The sequence below is a fragment of the Ambystoma mexicanum genome, chromosome 12 (assembly GCF_040938575.1).
Source record: "Ambystoma mexicanum isolate Mex_15411 chromosome 12, UKY_AmexF1_1, whole genome shotgun sequence".
In the NCBI taxonomy this organism is placed as follows: domain Eukaryota; kingdom Metazoa; phylum Chordata; class Amphibia; order Caudata; family Ambystomatidae; genus Ambystoma; species Ambystoma mexicanum.
In genome coordinates, this window is record NC_090936.1 from 84,983,185 (window position 1) to 85,007,361 (window position 24,177).

Sequence of the window (24,177 nt, forward strand, 5' to 3'; positions counted from 1 at the left end):
TTTCTTGAGCATCGCCCTTACTTCTAACAGCAGTTGAGGGACGTGGTTTTCCTTCCTGGCCATAGGAGGAATGCGGGGGCACTTTTTTAGAAATTCGAGAGTGTGCCCGTGGGCGAGGGCATCCAGCACCCAACGGTCGGTGGAGATGGACTCCCACACCCTGACGAACTTCGTCAGCCGGCCTCCCACTGGGGTGCTCCGGTGGGGGCCCGACGCAACGGCCGGTTCAATCTTGCTTGGCAGCGGCCTTGCCGCCTTGGCCTCCCTGGCGATGATGGCGAGATCCACCTGACTTGCCTCGTCCTCTGTAGGCTTCTTGCGACGAGGAGCGAGCCTCCGAATGGTACGTCGAAGAGCCGCCACCGAATGCTTTGGAGACAACTTGCTTGCCTCCGGAGTTCCGAAAGGGCGGCCGTCGTTGCTGCAGAACTCCCAAGGCCCGAGCCGTCTCCGTGTCGGTCTTGATGGCCTGAAGTGACTCGTCCACTGTCTTCCCAAACAGATTGTTCCCGTCAAAGGGCATGTCCAAAACCTTGGCTTGCACGTCTTGGCGGAAATCCGTCGCCTTGAGCCACCCCAGCCGTCGAAGGCAAACGCCGTTGCCCAACTGGCAGGAACCGGTGTCGGCAATGTCCATGGCTACCGTTATGGCGTGGTCCGATGCCACCTCATCCTCCTGTAGGATCGCCAGGGCCTCTGCCCTCTTGTCGTCCGGAAGGAAGTCCAACAGGGGGGCGATCTTGTACTACAACTCCCTGTCGTAGTGGGCCACAATCGCTAGGGCGTTGGCCACCTTAATCGTCGTCGCCGCAGACGAGATGACTCGTCGTCCCATGGCATCTAGTTTCTTACCCTCGCCGTCTGGTGGGGAAGTAGAAGTTGAAGCCGATGCCCCCCCACCTTCTTCTTGGCCGCTGCCGAGACGACCGAATCCGGGGTCGGCTGTGCCCTAAAGCACAAAGGGGCGGCGTCGGGGACCCGGTACTTATTCTCGTACTGGTCCCTCTTGGCAGGCGGCATGGACGGGTTCTTCAGAAGAGCAAGTTCCACGTCCCGGATGTCATCCAGCAACGGCACTACGAGGACCGTCTTCCTCTTGGCCTCGCGCCGTTGGTAGAGGAAACCTTCCTTCTTCTGTTCTTCGGGGCAGAGCTGGAAAAGCTCGGATTCCCTGGCAATCATGACGTGGAAGGAGCCAATTTCATCGGGCGGGGGGGCCTGAGGAGGTGGTGATGGGAGGTCCGTCCCGTCGTCACCACCGTCGTCATCCGTCCCCGTCATGGCCGTATCTGTCCCTGTGTCATCCCCAGGGACAGGCGAAGGAGACAAAGGCTGAGAGGGCCGCGAGGGCTGAAAGGGAGGGGTGGATGAACTCTCCTCCTCTTGCTCGGAGGGCTTCCCGATGGGCCCGGTTCTGCTGGGTAGTCAGTTGGGGGTAGGGGCAATCTCGTCCTTATCTCCGTGCATAAGGTTTGGATTGCCATCAAAATGGCCACTGAGTTGTCCTGTGGCTCAGGTTGCGACGGGCGCGACGGTTGCTCCTCCTCCACGGGAGCTCGTCGTCACCACCCTTGCTCTCGTCGTCCTCCTTGTCGAGATTCCTCCCGTGAGACTGGGCCTCCGCCAACTTCTTGTCGAGGCCCTCCACGGAGGCTGTGTCAGTGTCCGTAACGGCCACCGCCCCCCCTCTTTTTCCACCGGGGTCTTCACGGGGGTCTTCTCGATGGGCTGAAAAGAGGATTCCCTCCACGGTGGCAAGGAAACTCTGGGCCCAGAGGTCGCCTCCGCTGGGGTAGCCTCCACCGGCTTTGCCAGGGCCGTCGCGATTTCCTCAATAGAGGCCTTAGCCAGGTGAATCAAGGCCTTCACCACCTTGTGCGTGCTTGAGGCCTTCACCTTGGGGGGAGGGTCACTGCCTCGCTTCCCCTCGGCTGGTTCCTTCGAGATCGACCGGGGCCTCTCCAGAAGCTTAGCCGGGTTCTCGGATTTTCTCTTCCCCGAGCCAGAGCGTTGGCTCGTGGATGATGGCGCCGGTGAAGGTGCGCCCTGCCTGGCAGCAGAGGAGCCCAACCGTTCGGCGCTCCCGGTGCCCGCGGACTCGCTGTGCTTTGCCTTCTGTTGGGCCCCCGTCACGGGGGGGCCCTCACAGGACTTAGAAGACCGCTCAAATTTCTTCTTCTTCTCACCTGCTGGACTCTTGCCTTCCAGCCAGCCCGGCGATCCCTCATAGTCCAGTCCGTCATGTTCATGCAAAACGCACAGTCCTTCTCCACGTGCATTTTGTCTTCATGAAGGCAGTAGAGGCATCTCAAATGCTCGTCCTCTTTGAACACATTCTGTAATCCGCATCCAGAGCAGTTCCTAAACAGCTTGGATCCGGGTGTCGAGCTTCCCTTTTCCTGTGCCATGTCCACGAGGTAGGCCTCAGAAACTTCTGGAATCCTCCAAGAAGCGTAACTCGACGAAAACTTGGCCCTTGAGGGGCATAGAAAATTCCGAAACGGGTCCCCATTGATCGGAAGTAGAAACGGTGGAGCTTGAGGCTCGATTGACCGAAAAAATTTGATAAATCGCTTTGAAAAAAAAAGCTCGAGAGCTATAGCACGAGGACTCCCAACACTTGAACGTGCGGTAAAAATCTGAGGATGGCTGCCAGGGAAGGGGCTTAAGGAGAGGCCAGTCATTGGCTGGGGGCAGTATGACCCAGAGACCAGTGATTGGTTACTACTAAGAATGACAGATCAGAAACGAAACTGATACTGATTTTTTCTTTAACGAGGATTCCCAGCCTGACGACGGGGAATATTCATGAGCATGTGAATCCATGCCAGACCCCATGCTGGAGAAAAGAGTGATACCAATGGTGGAGAAGAAGAACCACCGACCTATGACCTAAAGATTTGCATGGCAGACCCTTTAAAAATCACCATTGGGAGTACTAAGCACAGGGGCAGAAAGGTACAGATGGCCCCGTCGAAGATCAAGTTGTTGACGACCCAGGACCAACCGGAAAGTACAGTCTTGGCATCACGGAACACAAGAGGTCATTTGCATTTATTTAAAAGAGGAGACCTGGCGTTCGAAGATTACGATATATTATGCTTCCAGGAAACATGGTTGTGTAGCAACGAAGGGGCCTAAAGGGAGACCATCCTCCAGGCTACTCGTTGTAATGAAAACTGGTAGATGGATAACCATGGGTGAACTGAAAAATTCAAACTCATACATGCAAATGGTGGAACTGAAATGAGACCCTAATATACATCCTGGACAAAGAGTCACCATGATAATCAACCTATACTGGAACTCAGCAGTTATCTCTGAGGAAGACTTCATCGAAGGAATGATGGATTTAATCGATGAGGCCTACACATGACTGGAGACCTGCACAAAAATGTTATTTGGGGATTTAAATATAGCATGCAGTGCCCCTAAGTATTGTTTGAGGACTGGAGCACTGGCCTCTTAAACACAGGTGGAAAAGAGGACAGTGCTGGTTAAAGTTAATAGAATCAAGAGACTTATACATTTTAAATGGCTGCATCCTGAGTGATACTCCTAATAAGCTGACTTGGAGCAGAGGAACCCATTCTGCGACACTAGATTACATATTTTTCACATGTAAGATGCTACCGTTAGTAGAGGAGTTTCGGGTACTTGAAACAAAAAATAGTGACCACAACCTGTTACAAACACAATGGATGGGAGGTAAAAATGAAGGGATATCTGTATATGCTAATAAAGTTGAAAAAACCGAGGTGAGAAATCACCTGCGTAGGACCGAAATTGTAAAACTTACTGTGCAGTACAAAGATCAGATAAGGAAATGGGCCGGGCCAACAACCCGAGAAGCATTAGACTACACCCCTATATTACAGAGTTTTGTGGAAACTAGTAATGGAAGGGGTATGGTCCTTCGTGCACTGAAACATATACAATGTGGCGGTAGCATCTACGAGACAACAACTTGGGTATGACCTGAGATATATAGCCAAAAGATTCACCTGCCTGGAACTGACAACAGCCACGAGATTGAGAAAGCAGCAAAATAAAAACTGGCTGCTCGCTCATAAAAGCGGCAATGATACAACAAAATGAGAAAACATGCTAAAAGCAATATGCAAAAAGCGTACAGGAGAGATATGGGAGTTACAGGAACCCCGCAAGATGCTGTATAATCAACTGCGGTGGAAGAAAAAGCATGGTTCGATCATTTTAGTTCTCTCTTCTCAATCCGTGTCATCCTAGAAATTGAGTTGGGCTAAGTCGCAGGTGGAGCGTGAAACATACTGCTTAAGAAAAAATATATGTTATGCTTAACTAAGAAGGCTAGTTGCTTCAGAGCCCCGGGCACTGATGGACAAATGCTACCCTGAAGCAACACCCGGAGCTGTGGACCGATTTCTTGCACTTACTCTTTGCCCGGGTGCTAAAGGCCAGGGATAAACCTCCGTTCTGGAGGTCAGCAATTATAGTCCCGATATTCAAGAAGGGCAATAGGTCTGATCCAAAGAGCTATCTGCCTATTGCCCTCTTGGATATCGTGGGAAAAATCGGTGCCTCCGTGGTGTTACAGAGTGTAAATGAGTGGATAAAGGAGGTCAGGCAAAGTGACATCTTCCAGACAGTGGTTTTCGTTAAGGGAATGGGGACCAGTGCAAATACATTCTTCCACAACATATTAAAATGCAGGGTGCTGGAGAGGAAAACCAAAATGTGTTTGTCCTTTATAGATCTAGAGCAAGCTTTCGATAGCATCCATCATGTCCTCCTATGGTCTAAATTGGTGAGATGGAGTTGCCAGGAGACCTCTTGGAGGCAATAAAGGCTCTATAATCTGGGACTTCACTAAGAATTAGATTGAACAGTGCCGGCCAGCTCTCGCGAGAGATACCGGATAATAAGGAATTGAAACTGGGGTGCCCTTTGGCGATGCCACTGTTCAATCTTTTTATATCAGAGCTAGGACACACATTAGGGAAGGCTAGATGTTTTCCACCTTTGGTTGGCGGGAGGCCATTAAGCTGGTTGCTTTATGCAGACGACCTGGTCCTTTTGGACCAGATGTCAATTGGTCTGCAGCGACAATTGAACAAATTAATGCACTATTTAATGGCCTAGAAATTAACTCTCCTAAATCAAAAGTGCTTATTTTAGAACCTGTTCAGGGGAGGAGATGAAGGCCCTTTAGATGGAATCTGGAGGGTGAGCCTTTAGAGCAAGTGGAGATGTTTAGATATCTAAGCGTGTGCGTTAATTCCAGCAGGGTAGATGCCCCCTACAGAAACATTGTGGTCGAAGGCAAAAAGATCTGGCATCCAAAGGGCTGAAGTTACATAAGAAATGTGGCCGCTTCTCTTAACTACTGGCTATACAGTTTTACGAACTAAAGGTGGTGGCACTTTTGACATATGGCGTGGAGCCCACTATGTTTCTGCCTGGCGCCCTTTGGCCTATACTAGAGGAAATCTTTTGGAAGGGGGTTCTGGCCCTTCCTATTTCAATTACAATACAAGTTGTTCGGTATGAACTCGGACTGCTGTCCATACATGAAATGGTATGTTGGAAATCCCTAGCACTCTACCAGAAGTGCATTCAGGGAATCCCTATACCTTTATTTTAAATGTTAAAAAGAGCCTTAGATATGGGTAGAGAAAAGATCAGACAGAGTGGGGAAAGGCATGCAAACATTTCTTGACTGGGTTAGATGAAATGATGGATTACCTCGTGAATAACCCTGATAAAGGTTAAGATCAAAATCTGGCGAGCTGACTGGATTCATACGAAGGACGAGGGGGAACATTTTAAATTGTGTTATCACTTTAAACATGAAACGAAAGCATGTGGCTCTGCTCCGATGTATTTAACTAAATTCCATAATAGTTCTTTTACGAAACAGTTCCTCAGAGTAAGAATGAATTAATAACTGAAAAAGAGGGGTTAGCTACGCATTTCAGGCTCTAGGGAACTGGACCTTGTGTCTAGATACTCTAAAAGATCAAATGAGCGTGAAACACTAAAACATCTCATTGTTTTAGACAGGTTTAACGCACCAAAGAACTGTGTACATATGGGGAAATGTTATATGCATAATAGCACTTTATCAGTAGATTAATGCATGGCTGTATTATTAGGTGTAGAAAACGTATGTATTATTTTTGAATTTGCTATTTTAAGAAGAAATTGCCATGGTATACCTTAACAGGAATTGTTATGCATGGATGTTATTATCACAAGGTCACAATGTGATGAATTGAAATGGATAATCTTGTTTAAAAAAAAAATCTTTTTATGCTAAAAGGTTTGTGATAACCAAATGCTAATAAAATAAAATATAATTTATTGTTTGGTGTGGTGCGGAATGTAGTGTGAAGATGTTACTACATTGCAAGTTATTTTTTTAAGGGTTTACGTTTTTAATGTTATTTAATTTAGAGTGTATACTATCGCTAATTATGTGAAAACTATACTCATCTTGAAAAATTGACAGGGTACGAGGCTGTATTCAATGTAATTCATAGATACAGGAGATCACAGCCTTATTTATTGCTCTGCCCTGACCCGGGGGTGAGGGACTTTCTCCTAAGACTGCGAACCAACCAACTGCAGGTTCTCGCCATTACAGGTGTACATCAGGGTTTGGCCTTAAGCGATAAGTGTTGTCTTATATGTAAGAGATCAGATTCCCTGGAAACGGCCAGACATGTTCTTACTTCTTGCCCCAAATTGGGTCCACTATATATGAACTTGTTGGGTAGACTGGTACATAGATATGAAAGTATTGTAGGAGACTCTTTTTGGGTATACTGTCTTAATTCATATACAATATCATCCCAACTTGCCCTGTTTAGAGAATGGATACAGGTCAGAAAACTACTACCAGAAATGTAATCCATTGCCACTGATTTGATTAAATCGTTATAGAACTTTGCTTTGCAGCTGACGGTATTGCCCAATATGGTAGGTCTTGGTATGACTTTGGGCAACTGTTTGTTTGTTTGATGCATGCATATTTGCTTATATAATTAGAGACACACTCATTTTTATGTTTTTAGTTTGATGAGCTATGAAGTTTTCTGAATTTTGTTCAAACGTGAAAAATGTTGAAAGATGAAAGATGAATGATGTGATTGATTTTTAAATTGTGATCTGTAATGTAATGATTTTGTGTAAAGTTCACATTTTTGGACTAAATCACAATAAACTATTAATACAAAAATAAAAAAATATATTTAAATTGTAATGTGGTGTGTTTAAGAATGGAATGTATCTTTGCTATAATACTGGTAACTATGGACCAATTTAAATATGTACCCTGCCCTACTATCCATAGAAACTCTAGGCTTCGCGCTAGACTTTCCACCCTCTACGAACCGCGGGCACCTAGCAACGTCTACTCGAACCGTCGCACCATTCCCAAAAACCAGACTAGGAACTTAACGCATCCCAAACCACAACTACCTGCTAGCACCTTAACGAAAGAACCCACCCTAGCTACCTCTGACATCAACTGTCTTCCTAAAACAACTTCCATAACAGGAGCACTGATCAATGCTAGATCAGTCGTGGCCCATGCCACTGAAATAGCCAACCTCCTTACATTAGATAACCTCGACCTCCTAGCAGTCACAGAAACCTGGCTACATGACGCAGCAGGTCCAGCCCTCTCCCTAGCAATACCCAAGGAGTAGCAATTACTAAGACTAGACCGCCAGAACGCCAGAGGCGGCGGCTTAGCCATCTACAAATCCAACCTGAATGTAAGATTAACACCACCGCCCACCCTAAAATCCTGCGAACTCCTGACCGCTAAATTACCAATATCCCCATGCCAAACCCTAACTATCTATCTCATTTATAGGCCACCAGGGCACCTAGGCCTATTCGAAGAGGAATTATCCAGCCTCTTAGCGAGCAACACAAAAAAGTAATCCCAGACAATGATCTTTGGTGATCTTAACCTAGGTTTTAATGACCCAGAGGACAAACAAGCGCAAGCTATTGCCACCATGCTTGAGGGACACGGACTCACCCAAAAAGTTCTCAACCCCACCCATGACAAAGGGAGAATACTAGACTGGGTAGCCACCTCCAACTGCCCAACTACTATCACCAAAATCACATCCCAGCGTGGACACCGTTGCCGCACTGAAGAATTGTAAAAGTAAACAACAATCCCACCTCAATACTTGGTTCACCCCCCATCTAAAAGAACTGAGATTGGAAAAAAGGAAGCTTGAAACTGTATGGCGACACACACCCACAGCTGAAAACTACAAGAAAACAATCATTCAAGCTAAAAAAGACGTCTGTAACGATAGAATCTCCAAAGACAAGCAATGGTGCACCAATATCCAAAACGCCCTCGCAAATAAAGTGAGAACATTACAATCCCAAATTACCCTAAAAAAAGCCTCGCTCCCCATCCGCGAAACTCCCAGTACGCCCACCCCCACGACTACTCCCAATCCTAGCTTAACACCTTTCAAATTCGCTAAAGTTTCTACTCATGAAACTGAAAAAATCATTGCCTCATTAAAACCCTCAAACTGCAAAGATGATTACTGCCCGGCCCAGATAATTAAGAATGCCGGCAGAGACCTAGCCCCATTCGTCACCAAACGTATCAACGCCTCCTTCTCATCTAGCACAGTCCCAAGCAGTTTTAAAGTGTCCTGGGTTCTCCCCCTGCTAAAAAAACAAACCCTGGACCCCTCCGTCCTCACCAACTATAGGGCCATCTCCACGGTCCCCTTCCTCCTGAAGGTAATCGACAGAGTGGCCTATCTCCAAATTCAAAAATACCTGGAGACTAACCAACTCCTTGGCACTCGTCAATCTGGCTTCAGACCTCAGCACGGCACTGAGACCGCACTTATAGATATCAAAGCCCAAACTGACGAACTCAACGACAAAGGAAACACAGCTATGCTACTCCTCCATGATCTGTCAGCGGCCTTTGACCTAGTGGACCACGCAGTACTTTGCAAACACCTAGCTACAGCTGCCCACTTCTCAAGTGAAGCTATAGCCTGGTTTCAATCCTTTCTCGACAATAGAAGTATGCGAGCCTTCTCCACCTTAGACTCTGCAGACCCTATCCAGACAACATGCGGAGTCCCACAGGGCTCCTGTGTCTCGCCAATGATGTACAGTATCTTTACTAAACCTCTAGTCGACAAATTGGACAGACTGGGTGTCACCTACACAAATTATGCAGACGACACCCAGATCCTCATCCCCCTTTTCGGCAATTTCGCTACGGATACAGCTTTAGTAAATACAATGTACACCCTCATTCAGGCATGGATGGCAACCCATGGCCTCTGCCTGAATGACGAAAGAACAGAAATCCTCATTCTAGGCTCACCTAACAACTTAAAAAAACTCGACTCCAACTACAGCTCCTTCAATATCGACGGCAATATAATCCCCGTCGCCAAAGAGGTGAAGACCCTTGGTTTCTACTTGGACTCCACCTTGTCCTTAAAGAAACAAGTAAACTCCCTGGCCTCATCCACTCCCTACACTGGCAAACTCATTAAAGCATGCAGACCCTTCCTCTCACCAGCTAGCTGCATTATCCTAGCCAATGCACTGATCCTCTCAAAATTGGATTACTGCAACGCACTTTATGCAGGCGCTAACAAATACATCATCAATAAACTGCAAACCCTGCAAAACAACGCGCTCAGAACGGCCTTGAACCTCCCAGTCAGAGAGCACATTTCAAATGCGCGTAGAAACTACAACTGGCTAAAAATCAGCGTTAATATCATCTTCAAAATTGTCACACTAACATTCAAATGCCTGAACAATGCTGCCTCTCCACGACCAACCAGAACAGCCAACTCTTTCTGCCTCCAAACCCCAAGATTCTGACTAAAAAAACAGGAGGCAATTGCTTCCCCGTGCAAGCAGCTCAGTACTGGAATGCCCTACCAGTTGTGAACTAAGACGGGATCAGTCCTACAACAGCTTCAGGCACCACACCCGCACCTGGCTCCATCGTAATGACCTTTGAAACCTAAGACCTTGTGCATTGTGTACTGATACCATACGCACCTATCCACTCTATCATGTAAAATGTACATAATGCATCTCCTTTTTATAATATATACCTATATGTAAAGTAAAGAATGTATATAATGTAATTACTGTATATAACATATAATACCAACATGTGATAACACTGTAACCTGTAACCAAGTTCTAAGTATTCTTGTTATTCTGCGCGCCCAGCTACCCAAGGGTTTTCTGGCGCCCTATAAATAAACAAACAAACAAACAAACAAACAAAACGATATTTATTAGTTCCAGCAATGCTCATTTTGCTTTATGTATAATGTTTAGTTTTTGTAGGCTAAGTTTGAATAGTTATTTATAGGTATTGTTTTTATAGGCAGTAGCTTTCAATGAAAAACAAATGCCAGTGATTTATTAGAATGCTGTATTATTTATAAATGAGCTACGTTGACAGCTTTTTTTTTAAGTGACAAGCCTTTAATTTCATATGTATTTTTGTATTAATCTGAGAATGTTATATTGTTAGCGTGTGCAATTACTTTGCAATAGATAAGTACTAGCAGTTGCAGCTGTGCTTCGCACGGTAATTCCTACCAAAAAAAAAAAAAAATAGACAGGTATATTTATATTTCATACTTTTTAAATTGCCTACACCATGGAACCTACCCACATGTCACATTTCAGGTGTGTAGCATGTTGGAAAGTATGCTGAACATTTCAAAGAGACACATACACACATATACACAAAAGTCCCTTTTATATATAAGAGATATATGGTTTACAGAACATGTAATGGAAAGATTTTGTCCTTTTGTGGTAAACTGATATGTTGTTATAGGTCAACAATGAGGTTATTGGATTTTTTTTACTATTTTGGTAATGTGCTGGTCATTGGATGGGTGGGTTGATTGTTCTGGACGTACGTGGAAGCGGTGTAACGTGGCCTAACAGAGTTTATGCTAATAAGTATTTGTAAGTGTGTTTTTGATTGCTAGGTTATTTGTAATACTTTAACAAAGGCACATAGGCTCCAAAACACTCAAATGGGTGTGTTAACTACAGATTGCATGGGTGATGTTTTTTTCTTGTGTCTTTTGTCACTTGTTACTTTAAAGTTACATGCTTATTCTTTTATAATTTTCATGTTATTTTTTTGTTGTTAAATTTCTAAGATTTGATGAGTTTGCTTTTTTAGGTTTGGATTTACTGGAAGTGGCTTCTATCATTGGTTATAAAGTGGAGAGAAATGAAACATGGAGGTTGGCAGTTCAATAGTGGTGTATAGAAATAATGGCACGGTTGATTTAAGATACCGGATGCGGAAGTGCCTGTACTTTCCTTTCTGAGTCGCTGACAGGCACGGTCCCGGTCAACTCCCAACCACTAGAGATGCCTCGGAAAATCAAAGAGATCAAAGAATTCCTGCTAACAGCCAGGAGAAAGGATGCTATATCTGTGAAGATCAAGAAGAACAAGGACAATGTGAAGTTCAAGGTATGCTGCAGCAAGTACCTCTACACTCTGGTCATCACAGACAAGGAGAAGGCAGCGAAGCTGAAGCAGTCCCTACCCCCTGGTTTGGCAGTAAAAGAGCTGAAATAAATTGGACCTGATGTGTTCAGAATTTCACCATTGTTGGAATAAAAAATAGTAACCCCCCCAAAAATACATAAATAAATAAATAAAAGAAATAATGGCACATTCCATTTTTTTTAACTGGGGGATTTTATATTTGGGTTGGAAGTCTTTGTAAATTCACTGAAGCCTTTTATGTAAACAGCATTATTCTGACATATTTGTTATGTGCGATTTTTAGTAAGTTTGCTGGAATATGATTACATGTGGGAGCATTTTTCTTTTCTTTTAATATACAAGTTATTATTCTGTTTGTTACCAGTATTCCTTTTAATTTGCTCACACCACATCCTAATTTAACACCTCAGACTGTCCTCCAACTCCATCATTTCCCTTGCACCAGTTCTTTTCCTCCTCTCTGGCCTTGCCTTTCTCCAAATCTAACCTCCCCCATGTCCTTCCCACCTTCCTCCACTTTTCTGACCTTGGCCTTCAACTCTGTCCTATTCCTGATACTTCATCTTCCATTAACGCTCCTTGCTTGCTTCACACACCTCCCTTCTTGTCAATGTTTCTCAAAACCTCCTCACTGTGGGCTTGCTTCTACCCGCTTTGATATCAGGCCTCTAACAGGGATTGTGATAATGAGGCTCTATTGGTGGATTTGACATGGGATTGGATGGTGGCCATTGGTATATCACCCTGTGGCTCTTTTTATATCTCATGTTGCAGAAAATACCTTGTAAGGCTGCATTTACATCCACAGTTTAACTCAAAGACTATTCTTTACTGGGTTCTCACTCCCCAAGGTATTATGCTTCTCTCTGCACCCGTGGATCCCAGCTACTGTTTTTGATTTTCAGCTTTTCAGCGACTGAATCCCATATTGTAATGGTATCTGTGTAATGTGGGTAGAACCAAGTGATGAAGTTGAGAAAAGGTAAGAGGCCATGGCGGTTCCACCATATACCTTTGGGACTAGCCTCATGGAGCGGGCGGCTGTACGTAGGCCTCAGGTCTTGCTCACGTCTGTTCCTGGCCTCACTGTTCTGACAGCACTATATATGTGTAAATATCTTCATCCTTTCTTCTTGGTGTTGAACTCTGCGTGTTTCTAAAATGTTAGTAGTTGTACCTCAGCATTAATCTTACCCACTAGTAAGGGTATTCAAGCACCTCAGGCGATAAATGTCAACATCCATTATTCTTTATCAAAGAGTTGGTTGGGTATATGGTGGAGGTGGTGATCATCGCTGTCTAGGAGGACAGGGGGGCGCACTTAGAAGCCGTGGGAAGGATAGGAACGGGGAAGGGGTATCCCTAGAGGGGGAAGCGACATTGTTGACAGCTGCAATGTGTAATACATGTGCTGCATGCGCACATGCAGCTCGAGAAGTCTGTGGGCGATACAGGGGTGGGGGGCGCCCAATGTGGGGGGCGACATGGATTTTAGGGGATCTGGGGTAGGAGCACAAGGTAGTAGTGGTATAATACAAGGTCAACCACATAGCGGCCATTATGGGGTGAAAGCCACAGGTAAGTAAACCATTTGGGTTTAGCACTGACAGGCCCTGCATAGCGGGCAGACATTGTTAGGTAAAATTGCTGTTTTACCTCTATATTTGTGGACCCCCCCCCCCAACTTTTTGATTTTGTTTCAGCCTCCTGTCCTGACTTTTTTCCAGTAGAGCACAGCCTTCAGCTGCACTCCACTGTGCTTTCGCTCATCGTTCTGGGGAAACTGACTTGTCCTTCTGACAGTCAGTACTGGGAAGCATTGTTTCCCTTAGTCCTATGACTTAGTTGCCACTTTTGGCAACTGTATTTCAGTGTGCAAGGTACATTACAGTACCGTGCACTCAGGTCCATGGGTTTTTGGGCCCTAGACATCCCTTGAGGATTTTTTGGTAACTGGACAACGTGCCTAGTAGTAGACTGGTGGCAGCAGATGCTTTTTCATGCATTTTTATTAACATTTACCGAGCCATACCACGCTTGGCTCATGACTGTGGCTAGAGTCCGGAATGGCCGTACCACCAGGTCTTTTGTCTTCTCCTTTAGCCATTTTGTCCGTTGTCCTTCCCCTTGCTCTTTGTGACCCGGGGAGCACTTATCTGGGCATGCATTCTCCTGCGAAAGCCAGTGCTTTTCGATGACTAATGCATGTCACGTGTGTGGGTACACAGGAAGTGGGCTAGGGCTGTCTGGTCCCAATCCACACTACTGGTGCCAGGATGTCTGATGTGCATGTGAGCCGCAGTGGTCCCGAATTGGACCACTGCTGGGGTGCATGAGTGGAGCAGATCTCATTGGCCAGCTGGATGTGAGTACTCACTAAACATTGCAATATGAGGAGGGCTCGGAGTGCAGACCTGCAGACCCGCAGATCACCCTTAGGTCCGAATCAACCTATACATAGAGTCAAGTATACAGTGAAACGAAGCAGATCCAGGGGCTGTCCGGAAATGCGCAGAGAAGGTTTGGCACCCTGAGTCCGCTGTTGTCCCCGTAGAGCCCTGCTTTGGGCTCGATCTCTGGAAACCTGCAAAGGTGCTTGAACCCTTTTGAGTGGTGTGATCAATCACTCTGAACACCTCCTGGTGCCCTGCAAACAAGCCTTCCAGTGGACTGACCAGCTTGTACCTTGGCACCTGTGCTGGAGTATTGCTACATAGCGTTTCGGCTCAAGCCTTGGGAGAACCCTAGTTCGCACTGCAAAGAACCTTCTTGCTAAATCACGCAATCCCTGCTGCTTTGGGCTGTGAGAAAGAAGCGCAAGTCTGTCCGCGAGAGTGGCGGTCACTGCTGGCAACTTTCCCGCCTTTCTTCAAGTGTTCCGAGACCAGCTGCATCAGTGCTTTCTTTGTCCTGCATTTCTGACAAGAGAAACAGGTCCAGATGTAAATCAGACCTGCATTCGCACCCGCAGCAGCAGTGCACTTTGAAGCGTAACCGAGGAGGGGATTTCGTTGTCCAGCCGACCTTCTTCAAACCTGCCAAGTTTAAACCCGAAGCAAGCTAAGGGCGATGAGTAGTCAAACCATTTACTGGTGGTCCCTAGTTCATCCATACCATTTTAATGCACAAAGGATCCCTTGTCTTGACTTGGTTGGCTCTTGCTTCCTATAGTCGTCCAAATGTTGGGGGCAGCGTTGTTCTCCGTAGCAGACCCGCCTCCGACTCTTGGAACCGAATTCCTCACACTCCAGTGTCCTCTTCTAACTTTCCTTCAGATTCAAATGTGTTGCTTGTGAGCTTTACGCATCGACAAGGCTCCAATCTTCGTAGGGCTGGACTTCTTAAGTTAGGGATATCCATTTCTGGAGTTGGCCATTGTGATGAAATTGGTTTGCTTTCCCTCCTTACAGGTTTTGGCGGGAATCTGCACTTTACCGAATTGACCAAAAAGTGAATGTACATGTATTTTACATAGTGTGTGTTTAAAGTAGTGGTATTACTGTGTTCTTCATGATTCACCTGTGTTTGCTCTGGGCCTAATACATTGTATATTGTTCATATACTACTGTCTAAGAGTAATTCTTGTGCCCTACTATGTGTGCTCATCCAGGACCTCAGATCACCCCCACTACTCCTGAGACTTAGCCTTGACTGCTCTCCAAGCTACCTTGAATTGTCCTGGCTAACTTTGTTCCCTGTTTCACTAAACTAGGGTGGCCTCCTGAACATCTGTTCACCAGAGCTCAGAAATACATTCTAACAGACATGAATTTCATGAGCACCTGGTAACAACGGTGTGCTGGAGAAATGTTTCAAGCTGGAGGTTCCCAGGAGACAAGATCACGGGCGCTCGCTGGGAAAGGAGAACATTAAAAGCATAAATGCATGCTCAGGGAGGCACAGCCACAGTGGGGCCAGCAGTTTCAAAGTGCCACTTGGCAGACAGGCCTGGGAAGAAGGTAGTGGGGCGAGGGGACGAGACAGGAGGGAGTAAATCAGCAGGTGAGTTTTGGTGTTTCTGAGACGCAACAATGTTTTGCGCCCTTGTGGATGTCCGCAAAGTACCCCATTGGTCCAATGTCATGTGAATGTCACCCTTATGTGTGCTGATGAACACAGTATAATAATGTTAGAGGTCAGCGCAATTACGTATTTCTAAAAAATAGTATTTTTTTGGGGCGGGACGGGCAGCCAAGCGATGCCACATGAGTGGTAATGAACAGAGGCGTCAAGATTGTTTTCTCCAATCATTTTCCATTAACCTATGTCTAGCTATAGGAGACTGAGGTAGTCCCAACAATCAGCTTTGCAGGATGTCTGATATTTTGCAGAAATGCTCGCAACTGTTTGACTATGCAAATAACGTTTAACAGTATAAATGGTTTATGGTGACTATTTCGAATTACATAATTTCGAATGCCAAAATATCGAAAAAATGATGCCTAAAAAAAAATTTGAATGTCTTTTTTTTAAAAATGGTGTTTGAATTTTATTTTGTTAACCCTTTTTTTTACTCGCAAAACATACAAAAAACATGTAAATTAAAAAATAAGACATTCGAAAGTTTATTTATTTTTTTTAGGTATAATTTTTTCAACATTTTTGTCATTCAATTTTTTTTTTTCGACATATTAACTGGCTACCAGTATAAATGATTTGACTGCAATGGTCAGTTTTGTCAGATCCTATCAACCAGTTCTGTTCCACTGTGCTGTTTGATTTGCTTGCGTTCTTGGTGTATGCTCCTTTTTGGATTACTTTTACAGTTCCTCCTGGAGTGTCCCGAGTGTCTCCTGGAGCGGGCCGCTGCGCAGCCTCCTCCCGCTTCGTCATCGGATCGACCTGTGAAGCCCTCCTCCTTCCACTCATCTAGGGCGGCGGTCGTCACCTCCTTCACTCTGCCCTCTGCTGAACCTGCTGTCCTGTGGGATCCTCCAGCCTTCCAACGGATCGAACGACGGAGGAAGCCTCCTCCTCGCCACTGCCCACTGTGCCAGCTATCCTACAAGAGCCTTCCGCCTTCCATTCATCTAGGGCGGCTGTTGCCTCCTCCTCCTTCTCCTTCTCTCTGCCCTCTGCTGAGCCTGCCGGCCTGCGGGATCCTCCCGCCTTCCAGTGGATCGAACCACGGTGGACGCTTCCTCCTCGCCATTGCTCACCATTGTACCAACCTTCGTGAGCCTCCCGCCTTCCACCCATCTAGGGCGGCAGTTGCCTCCTTCTCCTTCATTCTGCTCTCTGCTGTGCCTACCAGCCTGCGGGATCCTCCTACCTTCCTGTTGTTCGTGTGATGCCGTACACTTCTTCTTTCCCCGACGTTGCCCACTGTAGCAGCCAGCCTGCGATAGCCTCCAGCCTTTCTCCTTCTGGGGTGGTGGTTGCCTCTCCCTCCCTGCGGCGGTCGACACCAACGGATCCTGCACGGTGCAGGTGCCGGAGCCCTCTTCGGTTGGCTTCCTTGCTGCGGCCAACATCATCGGACTCCGCACAGGGCGTGAGTCCCCACCTCCTACAAACTATCCTGACGGATTTGCCTCACTGCTTCCTGAGCTCCTGCACTCCACTCAACCTCAGAACTCTATCTCCCCTTTTACGGTTTCTGGCTGTTCCATACTCCTTCCTGCCGCTGCCTGCTGCGGTAACAGTCCTATCAAGCCCTCCTGGAGCACCATCCTGGCGGACTCACTTTGCTGATTCCTGCAGCCCCCTCCACTCAGCTGCCTCCACTCAGTTCTCCGAAACCCTTCTTCCTCCCACGGGGTGTGAGTCCCCACCTGCTACGAACTATCCTGACGGATTTGCCTCACTGCTTCCTGAGCTCATGCACTCCACTCAACCTCAGAACTCTATCTGCCCTTTTATGGTTTCCGGCTGTTCCATACTCCTGCTATTGCGAGTTGCTGCACCTTACTAGTCTCTCTTGTTTAGTTGTTACTCCACTGACTGTGTTCCAACTCTCCTCCCTTAGTTCCTGGCTTGCCCTAATCTGCCTCTGAATTATTTCACCTCTGGTACCCTTTTTCCACAGTTTTGAGCTCCTGAACCACTGTCTCCTTTGACTCCAGTGGGGCTTTCAACTTGTACTCCTCCTACCCTCATCCTTTCCGATCTTCTCCCTCTTCATTCACGCTACTACGATTCTGCCCCTACCTACCTATCTTTACCTAAGTCCCTGTTATGCGATCCCCCTTATCTCCTTCCCACCCCACTCTCTCCCCCTTTACCCCCCCATTCCATCTTCTCCTCCCCCTCCTACTCTACTCCCTCCTCCTGATGCCTAGTTCTCTTCACTATTTTCCCCCACATTCTCATACTCATGCTCCTTCCTTTTTTCATCGCCCTAACCTTCTGTACGCCCCCACAGCCAACCAATCTGCCCTCATAAACACTGCTCTCTGGAACGCCAGATCTATCTGTAACAAGACAGCTGCTACCCTCGATCTTTCCTTCCGCCTCAATCTTCATTTCCTCTGCCTAACTGAGACATGGATTCCTCCTCAAAACACCTCTGTCCCTGCTTCACTAACAACCTCGTCTTCCTCTTTCATCCATACCCCTCGTTCCTCTGGACGAGGGGGCAGCGTAGGTCTCTTATTCCACCCGAAATTCATTCTCTCCTCTTCTTCTCCAACTCTCCCCTCTTTCTCTACCTTTGAATTCCTCTACAAGTCCTTCTCTTCTCCCTACTCTATTTCCTTCCTAATCATCTATCGACCCCCTGGACCGCTCTCCTCTTTCCTAGATGATCTGGATCACCTCCTCTCACTTATTTCTCCACCTACCTCTCCTTTATTGGTACTTGGTGTCTTTAACATCCATCTGCCTTCTCCCCTGCAATCTTCTCCTCTCCTCTCCATCCTTGACTCCTACCTCCTCTCCCTCCTCCCCTCGCCCTCTACTCACTCCTCTGGCTCTACTATTGATCTTATCTTTTCCTGCTCCCACTCCTCCTCCCCTGTCTCCTCTCTCCCTGTCTATCTCTCAGATTATGCTCTACTCTCTTTCTCCCTTTCTCCTCTCCCCACTCCTACCACCACCAATCCTTCTCCCCCAATCTACTCGCGTCGTGACCTCCGGGACTTCGATGCTACCCTCTTTTTTAACACCTGCTCTTCTTCTCTTCCATCTCACCAAGACTTTGCATTACTGTCTGCGGATGATGCTCTCTCTTCCCTTTCATCCTCTATCTCCACTACCCTTGACCAACTTTACCCCCTTTCTCTCTTCCGCCCTACACGCAAGCCTTCTCAACCTTGGCTTACCCCCCATCTCCGCTCTATGCAACGCCTTCTCAGGCGATTGGAGAGACTCTGGCTCAAAACTCCCTCACTCTCCAATCAAACCTCTTACTTTTCTTATCATGCTCTCTACAACTCCTGTCTTGCAACCACTAAGTCCTCTTACTAGTCTAACCTCCTCCAGTCTCAAGCATCTAATCCTCGGCGAATCTTTCAAACTCTTACCCGTCTTCTCAATCCTCCTACTCCTGATCCTTCTTCCAATTCCACGCTCTCTCCCTCTGATTTTGCTAACTTCTTCTCCTCCAAAATCATCTCACTCCGCCAAAAAATTAACCTCCCCTCCAACGCCTTCTCTTCTCCTCCCCCCTCTCCTCCCTCTTCCGATATGTGTTTTCTCACCTGTCTCTTCGTCAGATGTCTCCTCTCTCCTGTCCAAAGCTCACCCCACCTCCGCCCCCTCTGACCCTCTCCCCTCTGTTCTCATTCCCAAAATCTACCCACTTCTTATCCCATACCTTACCACTTTCTTTAACTCCTGCCTCTCCTCTTCTACTTTTCCCTCAGCCTTCAAACATGCTACGATTATCCCTATCCTAAAAAAACCCTCGGCTCACCCACTCCTCACCTCTAACTACATACCCATCTCCCTTCTTCCTTCCTTTCCAAACTCCTTGAACGTCTAGCTTATTCCCAACTCTCTTCTTTTGTCTCCTCCTCCTCTATTCTTCCTCCCTTTCAATTTGGCTTTCGACCTAAACATTCCACTGAAACTGCTCTTACTTTGATCCTCAACTCTCTCCTCTCTGCTCGGCATGCCAAGCAATCATCCATCCTTATTCTCCTTGACCTCTCTGCTGCCTTTGACACTGTCGATCATCCACTCCTCCTGCACACTCTCTCCTCCTTTGGTTTCAAGGGCCCTGTTCTCAATTGGCTATCCTCCTACCTCTCTTCTCGTTCCTTTACTGTCTCTTGGGGTGGCCAGACCTCTTCTTCCTTCCCTCTAACATATGGTGTTCCTCAAGGCTCTGTACTTGGTCCTTTCCTTTTCTCTCTTTATACATCAATCATCGCCCCTGTTATTTCCTCCTTTGACATCTCCCATCAATTTTATGCTGATGATACTCAACTCTTTCTCTCTTTCTCCTCCTTCACGCCTGACCTTCATCTCAAACTCTCCTCCTGTCTCACAGCTATCAAGAACTGGATGTCCTCCCGCTTCCTCACTCTTAACACTGATAAGACGGAAGTCCTTTTCTTCCCTTCTAACTCACTTCCTTCTCCCTCTCCTCCCCCATTCATTCACTCACTTTCCCCCCTCTGACCTACCTATCTCCTCCAAGGCTCGCAATCTGGGTGTTATTTTTGACTCCTCTCTCTCCTTCTCACAACACATTTCACTTACCTCTCGCTCCTGCCGCTTCCATCTATACAACATTCGCAAAATCCGTCTCTCCCTCACTTTCCATGCAACAAAACTCCTTATCTCCTCTCTCATCTTTTCCCAGATATTTTGCTGCTCCCCTTTATTCTTTGGACTTCCTGCCTCCCAGCTTACCCCCTTCAAATCCATTTACCACTCTGCTGTTCGTACCCTTTGTCTCCTTACCTCCCGTGATTCCATCTCCTCCTCGCTCTCTCTTCTTCGTTGGCTACCTTTCCACTCTCAGTTAAAATTCTGCTTTCTCTGCCTTGTTTTTAAATCCTTATATGGTCTCGCTCCTCCTTATCTCTCCTCACTTCTCACCTTCTACTCCCCCTCACGCCCTCTTCGTTCTGTTGACTGTTTCCTCCTTACTGTACCTCCTTCTGTGAAGAAGACCGGTAGGGGGTGTCTGTACTTCTGCTCTCTATATGGTAGAAGAGAGGCACAGAAGACCCCAGCCAAGATTCTCTATTACGGTAGCAATGGACGAGCAATCAAGGCCTAGCTTCTCAGGAGGTGATGCAGGCTGGTTCTTAAGTACAGTGTAGTCCCCAAGCCCCCACAAAGGAATGTCCACACACTGTATTGGTTAGAACACAGTCTTTATATAATCAATATTCAAGGTTATGTACACTTATCATAATAACTCACTTTGTACTTAGGAAAATCAACAATGGCAAATATATACAATTCTAAAGTGGTACCACCCTTTGTATTAGATCTCATTAAAGTGCATCAACAATACTGTAACAATGTCACACAGATCAATAGAGTGAAACCAGCAATAGAGAGAGGAGAGAAAATAAGATGGTTGAGCAATAGGCAGAATACTGCCCCCTACCACTAGACACAGTTCTGTGTGGAGATCCCCCCACCTGGGCAACCTGTAAAATAAAGATATAGCACAAGCCCAGTCCATATATTGTTCTGCAAGTCTTATTCCCTCCTATAATGTTTTTACCCCCCCAATGTACCCGGTGGAGTCGAGTTCTTCAAAGAGGCGTCGACAGATCCTTCTTGAGCGACCCCCTTTCAAGCGGGAGTCACGGATCGTCGAGAGGCGTCGAGAAGCGTCGAGGAACTCGGTGTTCGGCGACGGGGAATCGACGGCCCTTCTTGAATGCCTTCCCTTTCAAGCGGGAGACACGGGGCGTCGAACGTCCGTCGACAAACAGGGTAGAACGGCGTCGATGAGGCGGCAGCTTTGTCCGAGCGGTGCTCGTCGGCGTCGGAGCGTCGGCGTCCTGCAAGGCGGAGGCGTGCGGGGCACCTCGGTGACAATAGTTCTGGACCGCAAAGATTGTGGAGACGGAGGCCCAGCAAGGGCGTGGAGTCGTTCGAGTCTTTGTGGTTTTCGGGTGGCGGGAAACCCACTGGCAGGTTTCTCCTCAGCGCGTTGGTCGTTCTCGACTTTCTCAGGCAGGATAAAGCGGTCGACGGTGCGGACGAGGGAGTCCTTCGATTCGAATGTTCTTAGACAAAGGAGCGGACGGCTCCGGTCGTCGGCGGCACGGCGTCAAGTGGTTCCCACGGCTGGGCAACACAACTTCGACGGGCCCCCAGCGGTTACACAAACCTGCGAACCCTTGTCGACGGCAATGGACTTCGACGGTGGCGATGTCCGGGTGCTTCACTTCGATCTCCTCGGCGGTCCCGTCTCGGGTCGGCAGCCTTTCGAGGGTCTGTCTTCCAGGGCGCTTCGGCGAAGATGGAGCGGTGCTCGATGATCCCTCGGAGCACGGGAAGAGGGCGCCTTACCAGGTCCTCTCTCGGGTCAGTCTTCGACGATTTCGGCAGCCTTCGGATCGGTCGAAGCAAATGCAACAGCAAGTCTTCTTCTTCCAGCTGGACGTCGAGGATCAGCAGTTCCAGTTACTCTTAGAGTGGGGACTCAGCTCCAGAACGCTTCTGAACGCTTCTGAACGTTCCCTGAACCAATTACCAGTGGTGAGAGGTCCCCAGATATACTATTCTGTCTCTCATCCACACTGCTGGCACACACTCAGCAGCCAATCATACAGAAGGGCATTCATGCAGTCAGTCAGCCAATCAGGCACACAGTGCATTCAGGCCACACTCCTCCCTTTCAGACACTCACAACAAGGAATGTGGATTGGGACAAGTACCCAGCCATTCAACACTACACACTGCATTCAGGCCAGTTTCGGGCAGGGCTGTCTCAGTCTTTGTCTCTCATGCCAGAAACCAGACAACCACAACAAGGAGTGTATATTGGTCACACACTCCATTCACCCAGGTCCCACCCACAGGAGGTACCCACAACATACAGTCACTGGGAAGGCTCCAGTCAGTCTAGCTGGGCCTTCACAACAACACCATATATGGAACTTCCACCCAACAGCCTGTCAGGGGGAAGTGACAGAGTCAGGGCTTCCCAGGACTTTGGGAAAACAAGGTAACAGGCAATAGAAAGCAAGAGGCCACAGGGGCCATCTTGTTTCCTATCAGGAATCAACTGATCCCAATGGCAGGGCCTGGGTATCCCAAAATTGGGGACACCCAGAGCACCTGTCAAATTCAGCATGGAGCTGCCACCAGCCCATACCCTGCTCTGTGGGCCACCACAGGTGCCCAAAAACATACACTAGGGGCACAGGGTTGTACCCCTACCCATGGTGGGTGCCATAAGGGTATCCCATGGGTCTGTTCACCAAACCAAAAGAGAGAGCTGCACTGCCAGGAGGCCCACATGGACTCCTGGGCAGAAAACATGACAGAACACACGATAAAAAGCAGTAAAGGACAAGGATTCAGAGGCCCTGTCCCTCTGATGCATTTCCAGCATCACAGTCGCCACCCCCAGACTGAGGTGGAGGGTGTCTAATCTCCCACGGGATAGACACCCTCATCCAGACGGTCAACATACCTTCTGGAAAGGCCATCTGCATTATCGTGACTCTTCCCTGGTCTGTGCTCTATGGTGAAGTCTAGCCCTTGCAGGCTAATGGACCACCTGAGCAATTTCGGACTCTCACCCTTCATTTGCATAAGCCACTTCAGGGGCTTATGATCTGTTTGGACCTTGAAGGTAGACCCCGTAAGGTAGGGCCTAAAACGCCTAAGGCTCCAAACTATGCTAAAACACTCCTTTTCAACAGTAGCCCACCTAAGTTCTCTACCCTTGAGTTGTCTACTGATGAATATGATAGGATGTTCTCTCCCTTTGTCATCTAACTGGGACAAGACAGCTCCAATTCCGGTGTCACAGGCATCCGTCTGGACGATAAAGGGTCGGCTGTAGTCAGGCGCACACAACACAGGTGCCCTACACAGACTTTCTTTCAAGCCATCAAAGGCCCTCTGACAGTCTTCGGTCCAATTAACCTTCCTAGGCTGTTTGGGTGAAGTTAGAGCTGTCAGGGGTGCTGCTATGGTTCCATAGTCTGCCATGAAATTGCGATAGTACCCAGTGAGGCCCAAAAAGGCTCTCACCTGGGTTTGAGTAGTGGGAGTCTCCCAGTTCTGTACATCCTGTACTTTACTGGAGAGGGGTTGGATTTGACCCCCTCCTACCTCATGACCAAGATAGGTAACTTTCCCCTGAGCTATCTGGCACTTGGTGGCCTTGATAGTGAGGTTAGCCCTTTTCAAGGCCTGCAACACCTTATCCAGATGTGTCAAATGCTCTTCCCAGGTGGAACTGTAGACGGCAATGTCGTCTAAGTAAGCCACACAAAAGGCTTCCAGTCCACTGAGCGCATGGTTGACCAATCTCTGGAAGGTGGCAGGGGCATTCTTCAACCCAAAAGGCATGACCCTAAACTGGTAGAGTCCCTTAGGTGTTGAGAAGGCCGTCTTTTCCTTGGCATGGTCCGTCAGAGCTATTTGCCAATAGCCTGAGGTAAGGTCAAAGGTGCTCACAAATTTGGCAGCACCTATGGTGTCCACGAGCTCATCAGCCCTGGGCAATGGGTGCGCGTCAGTTTTGGT

At 47.5% G+C, this 24,177-nt stretch overlaps 1 protein-coding gene and 1 pseudogene across 1 annotated transcript in view; one reads left to right on the forward strand and one right to left on the reverse strand.

The window, feature by feature from the left end:
- Positions 1-24,177, reverse strand: part of CCDC146 (coiled-coil domain containing 146) — a 1,748,551-nt gene that overhangs the window by 1,003,147 nt on the left and 721,227 nt on the right. The window lies entirely within an intron of this gene.
- Positions 11,384-11,674, forward strand: LOC138512925 (large ribosomal subunit protein eL38 pseudogene; annotated as a pseudogene).